The following is a 15,427-nucleotide window of genomic DNA, read 5'->3' as shown; positions in this document are numbered from 1 at the left end:
TGGTAATGCAGTAGAGTCATTCAAATGAGAACACGGCGAAAGTAAATCATGAAATAATTATTGCAGAGGAAACATGCTACCAGACTGGTTAATTTGACCATCATATTTATTTTCAGAGACAGGGACATGTAGTGAACAGGTCATTCTGGCTATCACATGGATAATGTATTATATATACTGTATATAGTATATTTTCAGTATAAGTCTACATGGATGGAAAGAGCAGGAGCAACACATCATTTGTACTGCTTATTATCCATTCTCTCCTCGCCAATTACTAAGGAAATGTCTTGCACCTGAGGGAGGTGTTGACGTGACATACTGATGTGTTGAAATGTGTGTTGAATCTCATTGTATGAATTCCTCATCTACCAATTACAACATGGAAGATTCAAGTGTTAGTTCTTGGCCATAATATTCATTAGGTCAATGAGGTTGTTCAGTGAGATGGGCCGTGTTCCAAACATTCATACTAGCATAACCTAAGTCATGTATTGGGCACACATTCTATCTAAATATGCTTGTATGTACATTGGAATGTAATCATAGCAGTGAACCAGATTATACCAATACATCTGGCTGGCTAGAGCTAGAAGTTAGTTACACTTTCACATATGTTTATAGTGTCTGTGGAGTGATACCAGCATTGGATTGCTCCTGGGCAGATATGATGCCTAGTTAGTGCCCCTGAATTGCACATTGCAGAATATCACCATGGAAACACCTAAACTATCATCAAACATTTGTTTTATTTTTGGGGTGGGTGTTGATCCAAAACTTTGAGTCAGAAGCTGCTATTGTTTGATTTCTTTGCAGGTGTAGTAATTCACAGATAGGTATGTGATATGATATGCCGGTGGATATGTTGGATATTATAGTCAGAGTTGGTTTATAATACAGGCTTGATACGGGATTTGTTATGGTTTCAAGATTCAGCCCTCATGGTTACACTCTCAACCCCCAGTCATAATGAGGTGTTGGGCCCACTTTAAAAAGGCCTGTTTACATTCTGTACACTGTGTCATCTCCACACAACTCACACCAATGGAATGGACAGGAAAAGGAAAAGGAAGAGAGGGGGGGGGGGGGGGGGGGGGGTAGTCTGCACTCTGTCCTTAAAGGCAGGTAGGTGTGTGTTTTAATTGTTTCCCCATCCCCATCCCCCCCCCCCCCCCCCAACCCATAGAAACTGATGTTGGCTCTTTTGTTCTTGTTTTCTAGAAATCATTATCTCTCTCAGAGGAGTACGACATAATGCTAACATCCTGTCCTATGATATCATCTCGTAGGTCACAAACCCCCCACATTCTAAACACATTTCAAACTGACCATGACATTGCTCAGTTAATACTGCAATGGAGAATTTCCTGTCTGTCATTTTAGACATTATTTAACTCAAGCCTACGTGCTGTTATCTTCCCTCTCAGTATGCTTACCCTGTCTGTGGTTTCCTTCATGCATATAATATTAAGGGGGTTTTATTGGGTGGAGGCAGATTAGTAATTTTGCAGATACTCAAACACTGTACAGTATTGACTGATACGGAGCATTCAAATGCTCATTTATGAGTCAAATATCATTTTATGAGTCAAATATATCAAGTGTCAAAGATAATGACTGTCCACCTACAAATGTATGTGGACACCCCTTCAAACGAGTGGCTTCGGCTATTTCAGCCACACTAGTTGCTGACAGGTGTATAAAATCAAGCAAACAGCCATGCAATCTCCATAGACTAACATTGGCAATAGAATAACCCGTACTGAAGAGCTCAGTGACTTTCAACGTGGCACCATCATAGGATGCCACCTTTCCAACAAGTCAGTTCGTCAAATTTCTGCCCTGCTAGAGCGGCTCCAGTCAACTGTAAGTGCTGTTATTGTGAAGTGGAAACCTCTAGGAGCAACAACGGCTCAGTCGCGAAGTGGTAGGCCACACAAGCTCAGAATGAGACCGCCGAGTGCTGAAGCTTGTAAAAAATAATCTATCCTCAGTTGCAACACTCACTACCGAGTTCCAAACTGCCTCTGGAAGCAACATCAGCACAACAACTGTTCGTCGAGAGCTTCCTGAAATCGGTTTCCATGGCCGAGCAGCCAAACACAAGCCTAAGATCACCGTGCACAATGCCAAGCGTCAGCTGAAGTGGTGTCAAACTCGCCGCCATTGGACTCTGGAGCAGTGGAAATGTGTTATTCGGGCCTCCCGAGTGGTGCAGTGGTCTAAGGCACTGCATTGCAGTGCTAACTGTGCCACTAGAGATTCTGGGTTCAAGATCAGGCTCTGTCACAGCCGGCCGTGTCTGGGAAACCCATGGGGCGGCACACAATTGGACCAGCGTCGTCTGGGATAGGGGAGGGTTTGGCTGGCATGGATGTCCTTGTCCCATCGTGGACTAGTGACTCCTGCCGGGCGCAGTGTATGCTGACACGGTCGCCAGGTGTACGGTGTTTCCTCCGACACATTGGTGCGGCTGGCTTCTGGGATAAGTGGGCATTGTGTCAAGAAGTAGTGCGGCTTCGTTGGGTTGTGTTTCGGAGGGCGCATGGCTCTCGACCTTCGCCTCTCCCGAGTCTGTACGGGAGATGCAGCGATGAGACAAGACTGTAACTACCAATTGGATACCATGAAATTGGGGATTCCAATTTGAGGTGATAAATCACGCTTCCCCATCTGGCAGTCCTACGGACATCTGAGTTTGAGTTTGTCAGATGCCAGGGGAACACTACCTGCCTGAATGCATAGTGCCAACTGTAAAGTTTGGTGGAGGAGGAATAATCGTTTGGGGCTTTTTTTCATGGTTCGGGCCCCTTACTTCCAGTGACGTGAAATTTTAACGCTACAGCATACAATGACATTCTAGATGACTTTGTGCTTCCAACAGTTTGGGGAAGGCCCTATCCTGTTTCAGCATGACAATGCCCCCGTGCACAAAGCGAGGTTCATACAGAAATGGTTTGTCGAGATCTGTGTGAAAAAACTTGCCTGGCCTGCACAGAGCCCTGACCTCAACCCCATCAAAGACCTTTGGGATGAACTGAAATGCCGACTGCGAGCCAGTCATAATTGCCTAACATCAGTGCCCGACCTCACTAATGCTCTTGTGGCTGAATGGAAGCAAGTCCCCGCAGCAATGTTCCAACATCTAGTGGTAAGCCTTCCCAGAAGAGTGGAGGTTGTGATAGCAGCAAAGGAGGGACCAACTCCATATTAATAACTTCTTGAGAATACAGGGGGTGCTGTTTCGCATTAGCATAATTGCCTCTACAGATTAAACTGCCTCTTATTCAATTATTGCTGTTACTATATGCATATAACCATATACCATTGGATAGAAAACAAGCTATGGTTTCTAAAACCGTTCCAATTTTGTCTCTGAGTGAAACACAGGTCATTTCACAGCACTTTCCCTGAGCCAGAAGAAGATTGCAAGATGTGTATGCTCGCTTCAACGCTCTGCCTATATATGGTCATGCCACCTATGACCCGAAACACACTTCATTCTTCTTCCTCTGGGTGTCAGGAAGTTGTCAGAGGAGAAATTTTTTGTTTATCTTGTACTGACGTGAAATAAGACCTATTTCTTTAGCGTGACCGACAACTTCCGGTTTTCTGAAATGCGCGTTGTAGAGGTGCCATTGTCTTTTGTTATGCTGACGTTACGGATGAAAACTATCTCCGTCTCGAAGTTTGTTTGATACATGTGACCATATCACCGTAATGTACGTTTTTTCAATATAGTTTAATCAGATTATTAGAATTTTTTCGGGAGTTTTGCCGTGTTCCGTTCTTTGAGTTTTTTAACTTTGGACAGGGACCGTGCCAGTCGACCAGTACCCAGGCTAAATGAAGAGGGGAAGTTGCCATTGTGAATGGATTGAACGACTCATCAGGACTAAGGACACCTTGATCAACATTCTGATGAAAGATCAGCAATAGTAAGACCCAATTTACGATGTTATTTCATATATCTGTCGTGCATGTGAACTGGTCGGGCGCGTCCAGCTGGTTCTGGCTGGCCTGGTTATGCTAATTTAGCGCTACATTTTGTTTTCGCTATAAAACATTTAAAAAATCTGAAATATTGTTTGGATTCACCAGATGTTGGGCTTTCAATGTCTGTACGCTGTGTATTTTTTCTGAAATGTTTTAAGACAAGTAATTAGTTATATAACGTTGGTCTCTGTAATTGTTCTAGCTGCATCAGCACTATATCAGATTGCAGCTGCAATGTAGAACTGTGATTTATACCTGAAAAATGCACATTTAAAAAAAAATAACTATGCTATACCATAAATATGTTATCAGACTGTCATCTTATGAATTTGTTTGTTGGTTAGTGGCTATCAATATCTTAGTTTAGCCGAATTGGTGATAGCACCTGATGGAGTAAGAAACTGTTGGAGTAAGAAAATGGTGTCTTTTGCTAACGTGTTTAGCTAATAGATTTACATATTGTGTCTTCCCTGTAAAACATTTAAAAAATCTGAAATGGTGGTTTTATTCACAAGATCTGTGTCTTTCATTGGGTGTCTTGGACTTGTGATTTAATGATATTTAGATGCTACTATTTAATTGTGACGCTATGCTAGCGATGCTAATCAGTGTGGGTGGGGTGGGGGGTGCTCCCGGATCCGGGTTAGGTACTCTGTAGAGGTTTTAATGCCCATGATTTTGGAATGAGATGTTCGACGAACAGGTGTCCACTTTGGCCATGTAGTGTGTGTCTACCCACGTCTGGCGGATTATTCCACTTTGTTTAATCACTGACTCTTTCTCTGTGTCTGTCTCTCTGTGACATGTTTTAATGAAGGGAGGTGATGATGATTGTGCCATCATCATGATTTCATAGGTCAGCCAATTAGCACATTCTTTCTGCTCTAAGGAATTCCATGGAATCCAGCGCTCTGCTCTGTTTGTCATCTCGCAGCCCTGCATTCCTCTCTCTCGCTGTGTTTCACTCTCTCTGTGTCTCTCTCTAGCTGTGTTTCTCTCTCATCTCTCTCTCTCTCTCTCTCTCTCTCTCTCTCTCTCTCTCTCTCTCTCTCTCTCTCTCTCTCTTTCTCTTTCTCTCTTTCTCTCTTTCTCTCTTTCTCTCTTTCTCTCTCTCTCTCTCTTTCTCTCTTTCTCTCTCTCTCTCTCTCTCTCTCTCTCTCTCTCTCTCTCTCTCTCTCTCTCTCTCTCTCTCTCTCTCTCTCTCTCTCTCTCTCTCTCTCTCTCTCTCTCTTTGTTTCTCTCTCCGTGTCTCTCTCTCTGTGTCTCTCTCTCTCTCTCGCTCTCTCTCTCTCTCTCTCTCTCTCTCTCTCTCTCTCTCTCTCTCTCTCTCTCTCTCTTTGTTTCTCTCTCCGTGTCTCTGTCTCTGTGTGTCTCTCTCTCTCTCTGTCTCTTTCTCTCTTTTCTCTTTGTCTCTTTGTCTCTCTCTCTCTCTCTCTCTGTTTCTCTCTCTGTGTGTTTCTCTCTCCATGTCTCTCTCTCTGTGTTTCTCTCTCACTCTGTGTCTCTGTGTCTCTCTCTCTTCTTCTATTTTTCTCTCTCTCTCTCTGTGTCTCTCTCGCTCTCTGTCTCTCTCTCTCTCTCTCTCTGTCTTTCTCTCTATGTGTGTGTCTCTCTCTCTTTTTTTTTTACTTTAATAGGGGTGGATCAGCTTAATATTGCGGAAAGAATGTTGCTTCCAATGTAATTGTCTGCATCATTTCCAATCCCCCATATTTTTTGGGGTAAATATATATATCCATACACGTATGCATACATATGCACATATATACATATACATACCTATATAGACATACATACTTTTTAAAGAGTATACCTTTATTATTATTCCCCGCAAACCCTACCACCGATCCCCCAATTGGAGTAAACTGATAAACATTTCTGTTTTTACTTTCAATTTATACATCTTATACACATTTTACAGACACAGTCTACTTTATAATAGTTCTCTCTTGTTTGTTCTTAGTCCGTCCTCTATTTCTGTTGTCCATCCAGTTTGATTTCCACTTGTAACTGTGCTATTTCACAAAAGCTCCGCACCTATACACATTTCACAGATCCCGTATGCCCTACATTGTTTATCTTGTTATTAGTCCCACCCTTCAGCTCCACTCAACCCTTCCCATCTATCTTCCAACATCATCCATTTCGGATTTTTATTTGCCATATATTTTTCAACTGTGCTTTCACAAAAGATTTGAATCTTCCTATTCTCATAGCTTCCACGGATTGTAAATTAAAAATAAACATTTTTGCTAAAATAATTATTATATTATTGATTGATTGATTGACTATGGCTTTTCAAATCCCCCAGTATTGCTATCTGTAGCGTTAGTTCTACGCAAATGTTGCAATTCTTCAACCATTCCTGGACCTGTGACCAAAAACGAGCTACATACGGACAATACCAAAATAAATGATCTAATGACTCTGCCTCCTCACAGCAGAATCTGCAGAGCTGGGAAGATTGTATCCCCCATATATATAACATTCTATTAGTTGCAAGAATTTTGTACAATAATTTAAATTGAAAAATTCGAAGTTTTGAAACCGGCGTTGTTTTGCGTATCAATTCATAAACCATGTGCCATGGAATGGGTACATCGAAAATCTCTTTATATGGCACAGCTGTCAGCACAGCTGTCAGTTTTTTGGTCCTTAAATTAAATTGGTATATGTTTTTATTTATCACACTTTTCTTTAAGCATTTATGTTCTTTAATATATGGCCGACATACAAGTTCCTTACTTTATTACCCCCTTCTACTTGCCTCTTCCATTTTTGTGGTAATGCTGCAATTAATTGGTTGTAATTTTGGGTAGAGCAGACATTTCCATATGTCTGTGTTAGCTGCATGTATGACATTACTCCACCAGTCCTATTTATGATATCATTCACAAAAATTAAACCTTTTTTAAACTTTTCTTCGATAAATACAGTTTTTTTTATCAATTACTATATTTGAGTTTAACCACAATATTTGTTTAACTATTTGTTCTGTCCTTTCAGGTGGATTAAACTGAAATTGCAACCAATTTTCTAAGGCTTGTTTAAAAAATAAAGATATTTTGGAGATTATTTCCTTTTCAAACAACCGAAAGTGAGCAGAATAAATATCTGAATAAAGGGAAAAAGGCCCTTCTTGAACATAGGATGAGGCATTCGTACCAATCTACTAGAGAACCAGTTTGGATTTAAGTATAACTTTTGTATGACTGATGCCTTTAGTGAGAGGTCTAATTCTTTAATGTTTAATCATTTCTGCCCCCCAAATTCATATTCGTTATATAAATAGGCCCTTTTAATTTGATCTGGCTTGCCTTCCAAATAAAATTGAATATTTTTTGTTAATATAATTTAAAAAGCAGGTCACTAGGTGTAGGCAAAACCATAAGCAAATAGGTAAACTGTTATATGATTAAAGAGTTAATCAGGTTGATTTTCCCACAAATAGACAGGTATTTTCCTTTCCATGGTAGCAAGATCTTATCTATTTTTGCTAACTTTCTATAAAAATTTATTGGAGTGAGATCATTTCTTTCTTTTGGAATTTGTATACCAAGTATGTCCACATCTCCGTCAGACCATTTAATTGGTAAACTACATGGCAATGTAAAATGTGTATTTTTTAGTGATCCAATACGTAATATGGTACATTTATCATAATTTGGATTTAATCCAGAGAGGATAGCAAATGTATCTAGATCCTCTGAGAGGCCGTGGAGAGACTCTAGTTGTGGTTTTAAAAGAAAACATGAATCATCAGCGTACAATGACACCTTAGTTTTTTAAATTTTTTTATTTTTAATTTTTATCCCATTTTCTCCTCAATTTTCGTGGTATCCAATCGCTAGTAATTACTACCTTGTCTCATCGCTACAACTCCCGTACGGGCTCGGGAGAGACGAAGGTCGAAAGCCATGCGTCCTCGGAAGCACAACCCAACCAGCCGTACTGCTTCTTAACACAGCGCGCCTCCAACCCGGAAGCCAGCCGCACCAATGTGTCGGAGGAAACACCGTGTGCCTGGCCCCCTTGGTTGGCGCGCACTGCGCCCGGCCCGCCACAGGAGTCGCTGGAGCGCGATGAGACAAGGATATCCCTACCGGCCAAACCCTCCCTACCCCGGACGACGCTATGCCAATTGTGCGTCGCCCCACGGACCTCCCGGTCGGCTGCGACAGAGCCTGGGCGCGAACCCAGAGACTCTGGTGGCGCAGTTAGCACTGCGATGCAGTGCCCTAGACCACTGCGCCACCCGGGAGGACACCTTAGTTTTTAGGCCCTGGATTTCTAATCCCTTAATATTAATGTTTGATCTAATTTTAACAGCTAACATTTCGATGGCAATAATAAATAGATATGCCGATAGTGGACAACCTTGTTTTACTCCTCTAGATTACTCCTCTCTCTCTCTTTCTCTGTGTGTGTGTCTACCTCTCTTTCCATATATATATATATACACTGCTCAAAAAAATAAAGGGAACACTTAAACAACACAATGTAACTCTACAACCCACACAAGTGGCTCAGGTAGTGCAGCTCATCCAGGATGGCACATCAATGCGAGCTGTGGCAAGAAGGTTTGCTGTGTCTGTCAGCGTAGTGTCCAGAGCATGGAGGCGCTACCAGGAGACAGGCCAGTACATCAGGAGACGTGGAGGAGGCCGTATGAGGGCAAAAACCCAGCAGCAGGACCGCTACCTCCGCCTTTGTGCAAGGAGGAGCAGGAGGAGCACTGCCAGAGCCCTGCAAAATGACCTCCAGCAGGCCACAAATGTGCATGTGTCTGCTCAAACGGTCAGAAACAGACTCCATGAGGGTGGTATGAGGGCCCGACGTCCACAGGTGGGGGTTGTGCTTACAGCCCAACACCGTGCAGGACGTTTGGCATTTGCCAGAGAACACCAAGATTGGCAAATTCACCACTGGCGCCCTGTGCTCTTCACAGATGAAAGCAGGTTCACACTGAGCACATGTGACAGACGTGACAGAGTCTGGAGACGCCGTGGAGAACGTTCTGCTGCCTGCAACATCCTCCAGCATGACCGGTTTGGCGGTGGGTCAGTCATGGTGTGGGGTGGCATTTCTTTGGGGGGCCGCACAGCCTTCCATGTGCTCGCCAGAGGTAGCCTGACTGCCATTAGGTACCGAGATGAGATCCTCAGACCCCTTTGTGAGACCATATGCTGGTGCGGTTGGCCCTGGGTTCCTCCTAATGCAAGACAATGCTAGACCTCATGTGGCTGGAGTGTGTCAGCAGTTCCTGCAAGAGGAAGGCATTGATGCTATGGACTGGCCCGCCCGTTCCCCAGACCTGAATCCAATTGAGCACATCTGGGACATCATGTCTCGCTCCATCCACCAACGCCACGTTGCACCACAGACTGTCCAGGAGTTGGCGGATGCTTTAGTCCAGGTCTGGGAGGAGATCCCTCAGGAGACCATCCGCCACCTCATCAGGAGCATGCCCAGGCGTTGTAGGGAGGTCATACAGGCACGTGGACGCCACACACATTACTGAGCCTCATTTTGACTTGTTTTAAGGACATTACATCAAAGTTGGATCAGCCTGTAGTGTGGTTTTTCACTTGGAGTGTGACTCCAAATCCAGACCTCAATGGGTTGATACATTTGATTTCCATTGATAATTTTTGTGTGATTTTGTTGTCAGCACATTCAACTATGTAAAAAAAAAAGTATTTAATAAGAATATTTCATTAATTCAGATCAAGGATGTTTTATTTTAGTGTTCGCTTTATTTTTTTGAGCAGTATATATATATATATTAAAATGGAAATATCACATTTATTTAAGTACTCTGTTGAAGCAACTTTGGCAGCGATTACAGCCTTGAATCTTCTTGGCTACAAGTTTGGCACACCTATATTTGGGGATTTTCTTCCATTCTTCTCTGAAGATACTCTCAAGCTCTGTCAGGTTGGATGGGGAGCGTCGCTGCACAGCTATTTTCAGGTTTCTCTTTCAGATCGGGTTCAAGTCCAGGCTTTGGCTGGGCCTCTCAAGGACATTTAGAGACTTGTCCTGAAGCCACTCCTGCATTGTCTTGGTTGTGTGTTTAGGGTTGTTGTCCTGTTGGAAGGTGAACCTTCACCCCAGTCTGAGGTCCTGAGCGCTCTGGAGCAGGTTTTCATCAAGGATCTTTCTGCACAGTGCTCCGTTCATCTTTCCCTCAATCCTGACTAGTTTCCCAGTCCCTGCCGGTGAAAAACATTCCCACAGCATGATGCTGCCACCACCATGCTTCACTGTAGGGATGGTGCCAGGTTTCCTCCAGACGTGACACTTGGCATTCAGGCCAAGGAGTTCATTCTTGGTTTCATCAGACCAAAGAATCTTGTTTCTCATGGTCTGAGAGTCCTTTAGGTGTCTTTTCGAAAACTCCAAGCGGGCTGTCGTGTGCCTTTAACTGAGGAGTGGCTTCCGTCTGGTCACTCTACCATAAAGGCCTGATTGGTTGAGTGCTGCAGAGATGGTTGTCCTTCTCGAAGGTCCTCCCATCGCCACACAGGAACTCTGGAGCTCTGTCAGAGTGACGATCGGGTTCTTGGTCACCTCCCTGACCAAGGCCCTTCTTCGCCGATTGCTCAGTTTGGCAGGGGGCCAGCTCATTTGTTTTATTGAATTCATTTCAGAATAAGGCTGTAACGTAACAAAAAAAATAAAAAAAAATGGAAGGGGTCTGAATTCTTTCCAATTGCACTGTATATATATCTGTGTGTGTCTCTCTCTCTCTCTCTCTCTCTCTCTCTGTGTCTCTCTCTCTCTCGCTCTCTCTCTTTCTCCCTCTCTGTTTCTCTCTCTCCTTGTGTTTCTCCCTCTCTGCGTCGCTCTGTCTCTCCCTCTCTCAGAATTGGCATGGGAAACATATGTTCATGTGAAGTAACATGTGAAATAAACAATCATAAAATAACAGTTAACATTAAACACACAAACGTTTCAAAAGAGAAAGACATTTGAAATGTTATATTATTAACTATGTAATAAAACAAACACAAATACGAGTGTATCGGTCCGGACCTGTACAGACTGTTGGTCTATACACTCCAAATAGTCTATAAATGAAGATAAAATAGTGCACAGAGAAATGTAACTATTCGCTCCACTAGGGCCCGCTCAGCCAGCTGGTGCGTGTGCTGTGTGTGAAAAAAGTCCAAGTATAAATGGGAAAATAAATGAACAGATAAATATATAGGTTCTCTGTACTTTGGTGTTTCTGCTCCACTGTTTACTCTTTTCTTATCGCAACAGGTCAAAAATGTTGCTGCGATGATTGCACCCTACGGCATTCCACCTAACAGATAAGGAAACTTGTCAATATTTGATTTGTTTCTAAATCTCTTTGGGTCCCTGTAATCTGAGGGAAATATGTGTTTCTTATATGGTCGTACATTTGGAAGGAGGTTAGGAAGTGCAGCTCAGTTTCAACTTTATTTTGTGGGCGGTGGGCACATAGCCTGTCTTCTCTTGAAAGCCAGGTCTGCCTACAGCGGCCTCTCTCAATAGCAAGGCTATGCTTACTGAGTCTGTATATTGTCAATTCTTTCCTCAGTTTTCTATGTTAATGTTAAATGATAGTCGGCCACCATGTACTTTCTGTTTGAGGCCAAATAACATTTCAGTTTCCATGTTTTCCCAATAGGTAATATGATTTCATTTTTGTTTGATTATAAATTGATTGGGCCAGATTGTCTGAGTGCTGTTCTGAGGCATTGTTGGGTTGGTAGTTGTTTGTGAATTTAGCGTCAGGACTAGCTGGATGAGGGGACTTTTCTCTTTGTTAATCTCATGGCATTTCAGGGATTTGTAGCGATAGGAGTAGGCATCGCTTGTTTTTAGGTGGTAAAATTAATTATTGGATATTGGCCTAATTCTGCCCTGCATGCGTTATTTAGGGCTTTTCTTTGTACTCTAAGAATACTTTTGCAGAATTCTGCATGCAGGATTTCAATTAGATGTTTGTCCCATTTTTTTCAATCTTTATTGGTTTGCGGACCCCATACTTCACTTCCATACAGAGCAATTGGCAGTTTTGGAAAAAGTACTAAATTGTCATACTTAAATAAAAGTAAAGATGCCTTTATAGATAATTACTCAAGTAAAAGCGAAAGTCACCCAGTAAAATACTACTTGAGTAAAAGTCTAAAAGTATTTGGTTTGAAATATACTTAAGTATTAAAAGTAAATGGAATTGCTAATATGTACTTCAGTATCATAAGTAAAAGCATAAACCATTTCAAATTCCTTATTTTAAGCAAACCAGATTTTCTCATTTTTTTAAATTGACGGTTCGTCAGGGGCACACTCAGACATAATTTACGAACTAAGCATTTGTGTTTAGTGAGTCCACCAGATCAGAGGTAGTCGGGATGATCAGGGATGTTCTCTTGATTAGTATGTGAATCTTACCATTTTCCTGTCAAAATGTAACGACTGCTTTTGCGTGTCAGGGAAAATGTATGGAGTAAAAAGTACATTATTTTCTTCAGGAATGTAGTGAAGTAAAAGTAAACGTTGACAAAGATATAAATAAGAAAGTAAAGTACAGGCAGTTTACTTTTGGGTATGTCATTCAGGCGGAAATTGAGAAAAAAAGGGCCTAGCCCTGTTTGAAGTCTTGGGAATTTGATCTTTTTGGGAAAATCATGTTTTTTGTCTACTTTACTGTCATGGACCATGTCTGACAGAACTGAAGTAGGATGTTTAGATTCTGTTGTAGAATATTTTTTGTTGGTGACAACAGACCTAGATCATCTGCATACAGCAGGAATCGAACTTCCGTGGCATGCAGGGCGAGACCAGGTGCTGTGGACTTTTCTCATCGTTTTTGCCAATTCATTTATATATATGTTAAATAGAGTGGGGCTTAAGCTACAACCCTGTCTAACTTCCCGACCCTGAGTAAAGTATTTTGTTTGTTTGCTTCCCATTTTTATTGCACATTTACTGTTTGTATACATAGATTTGATAAAAGCATATGTATTCCTCCCAACAGCACTTTCTGTACAGGAGACCCTCATTGCCAAAATGGAATCAAAAGCTTTTTCAAAATCAACAAGGCAGGAGTATATTTTGTTTTTTATTTTGGTTCACATGGGTGTCAATAAGGGAGTTCAGGGTGTAAATATGACAAGGTGTGCGGTAATTTGGTAAAAAGTCCTATTCGGCTTTTGGTCGGGACACTATGTTCAGTAAGGAAGTCTAGAATTTATAATACTACAAAGTACCTTCCCCAGGCTACTGTTCACACAGATGCCTCTGTCATTTTTAGGGTCAAATGTATCTCCACTCTTAAAGATACATATCTCTCTCTCTCTCTGTCTCTCATATTGCTTTATTGGCATGAAATAGAATTAGTAGATATTGCCAAAGCAGTATAGTGGTACAGTTAAATGCAGTTAAATATAATAATGCATACAGGTACAACACTACTGCTGTTGTATTGTGAAATAAACAACCAAATGTACATGGATGATGGTTCCACTATGTGTTCCTGTCAGTTATATACAATGGAAAACACTTCAGGGAATTCATGGTCATGGGATGTCCCTCATGCTACGGGAATCATATACATATCTGGCAGTAATATTTGCAGTTTCTCCCTCACCCAGAATAATTCCCAGCTTTATGTTATGAGAACATTAGAACATGTACAGAAGTTGGGTATTGATTGAGATCATTTCTTGAAAATAAAACATTTCCTTATTATCTCTCTCCTCTCTCTCTCTCTCTCTGAAGTGGAAATGGATAAGGGCATATTTTCACATTGTGAATGCAAAATCACTACCATACACCCCCCTGCCCCCCCCCCCCCCCCATGTTGTCTAGAAAGAGCAATGGAGAACAGGGTTTAGGAGGATAGAGGGGTGGGGGGTCTATCTTCAGACTGGTTCCACTTCGCCAGCCCGCGCAATGTTGGACAAATATTTGCTTTGGACAACTTTTTTTCCCCCTAATGGAACAAATCATTTCTAAAATGCCATTGTTTTGTGGACTGTGACATCACGTTGGCATTTCCTCCAAGACCCTCCTCCCCCTAAAAAGACTGCGTGTTCCTACAAAGTGTTTTTCCCCTTTAATTGAAGAAGTTTGTTTTCTGAGATGAGGTTGTTCCCAGTGTGCCCTTAGCTTGCCTTTGATGGTATAGCTATATCATGTCTGGGTGATTACTGTGCCTTAACTGTTGTTGACATTCTGCAGGAAATAGTTTCAACATTTGGCTGTGAGGGTACTAGAAAGATAGGAGGTGTCAGTATCCAAAGGCAACTTATTTCTCACTGACCACAGGTGAATTGGAAGCATTGCAGCCAGTGCTATTTGGTGTACTCAATGACACTTTGTAAAATCTTTATATTTTAGCTGTAGACTATGGTATTGGAGTATGTCATCACATAGCCTACCCCTCTGAACCTCACAGCACAATGTTGTCCTTTGTGATTGAATGAACGTACCAATATTCCACTCTAATCAACAGTATTCATTGCAGTAATCCTTTAAATGATGTATTTGCATGCATTATCCGGTGGTATTCCTTTATCTGATGCACATAGTGCTTTTCACTTCCACTGCCTGATCATCTGCTGCTGGAGTTTACCATTGAATCACGTAGTCTTCCTTCACCACCGATAGGAGTAGGAATACCCAGGAGGATTTGCATGACTTTACTAGTATTTTATCTAGATTGACACTCCACTCTGTAGGAGGGCCGTTCCGTCCCTCAGGCCGATCAAGATTTACAGCTTTCCTGTCAGAGTGGAAGGACTGTGTGATTGCCCATGCAAACCGGCAGAAGGGTGTGTGTACGTCTGTGTATGGGTACGTGTGTGTGACTGTGTGTCTGTGTTAATGTGTGTGTCCCCTGGGGGTCATGTGGCGTGTTCTACGGTATCTCTGTATCAGGGGTCATGTCACACGTGTGTCAAAGTGACGATACTGAGATAATGTGTCTGACAGTGGGGTCGTCCCGGATGAACATCACCAGCCCTGAGGCCCTGTAGTAGCAGCATGCAAAACAACAGTCCCCATCATCAGACACTATCTTTACAGCCTTTCCGTTTATTGATGACACCAGGTCTTCCCTCCGCCTACAGGTTTCCCTCTCTTGCCTGCCTTACGTCTCGGAAAACTACAAAGCATTCCCAGATTCCAAGCCTTCTCTGGTGATTTCCTGTTTCTGTCAGTGACAATGACCTGCATACTCCATAAGGGTTACAACAACTACCCAATAGCAGTTTATTCCGTTTCCTTCTCTTTTCCTGTTGATCTGGAATGTGTAGAGAGTGAGAGGGAGGCAGGCAGCTGCTGAACGGTGAGCATTGTGTAAGAACATGGATAGTAGGTGTGGCTAGGTGACATCACAGAATAGGGCTATAAGTCATGGCGCTGGAGAACACTTCAGCACCAAGCACCTGTT

This window comes from Salvelinus fontinalis, chromosome 22 (genome assembly GCF_029448725.1).
Source record: "Salvelinus fontinalis isolate EN_2023a chromosome 22, ASM2944872v1, whole genome shotgun sequence".
Taxonomy (NCBI): domain Eukaryota; kingdom Metazoa; phylum Chordata; class Actinopteri; order Salmoniformes; family Salmonidae; genus Salvelinus; species Salvelinus fontinalis.
Note: the sequence above shows the minus strand (reverse complement) of the source record.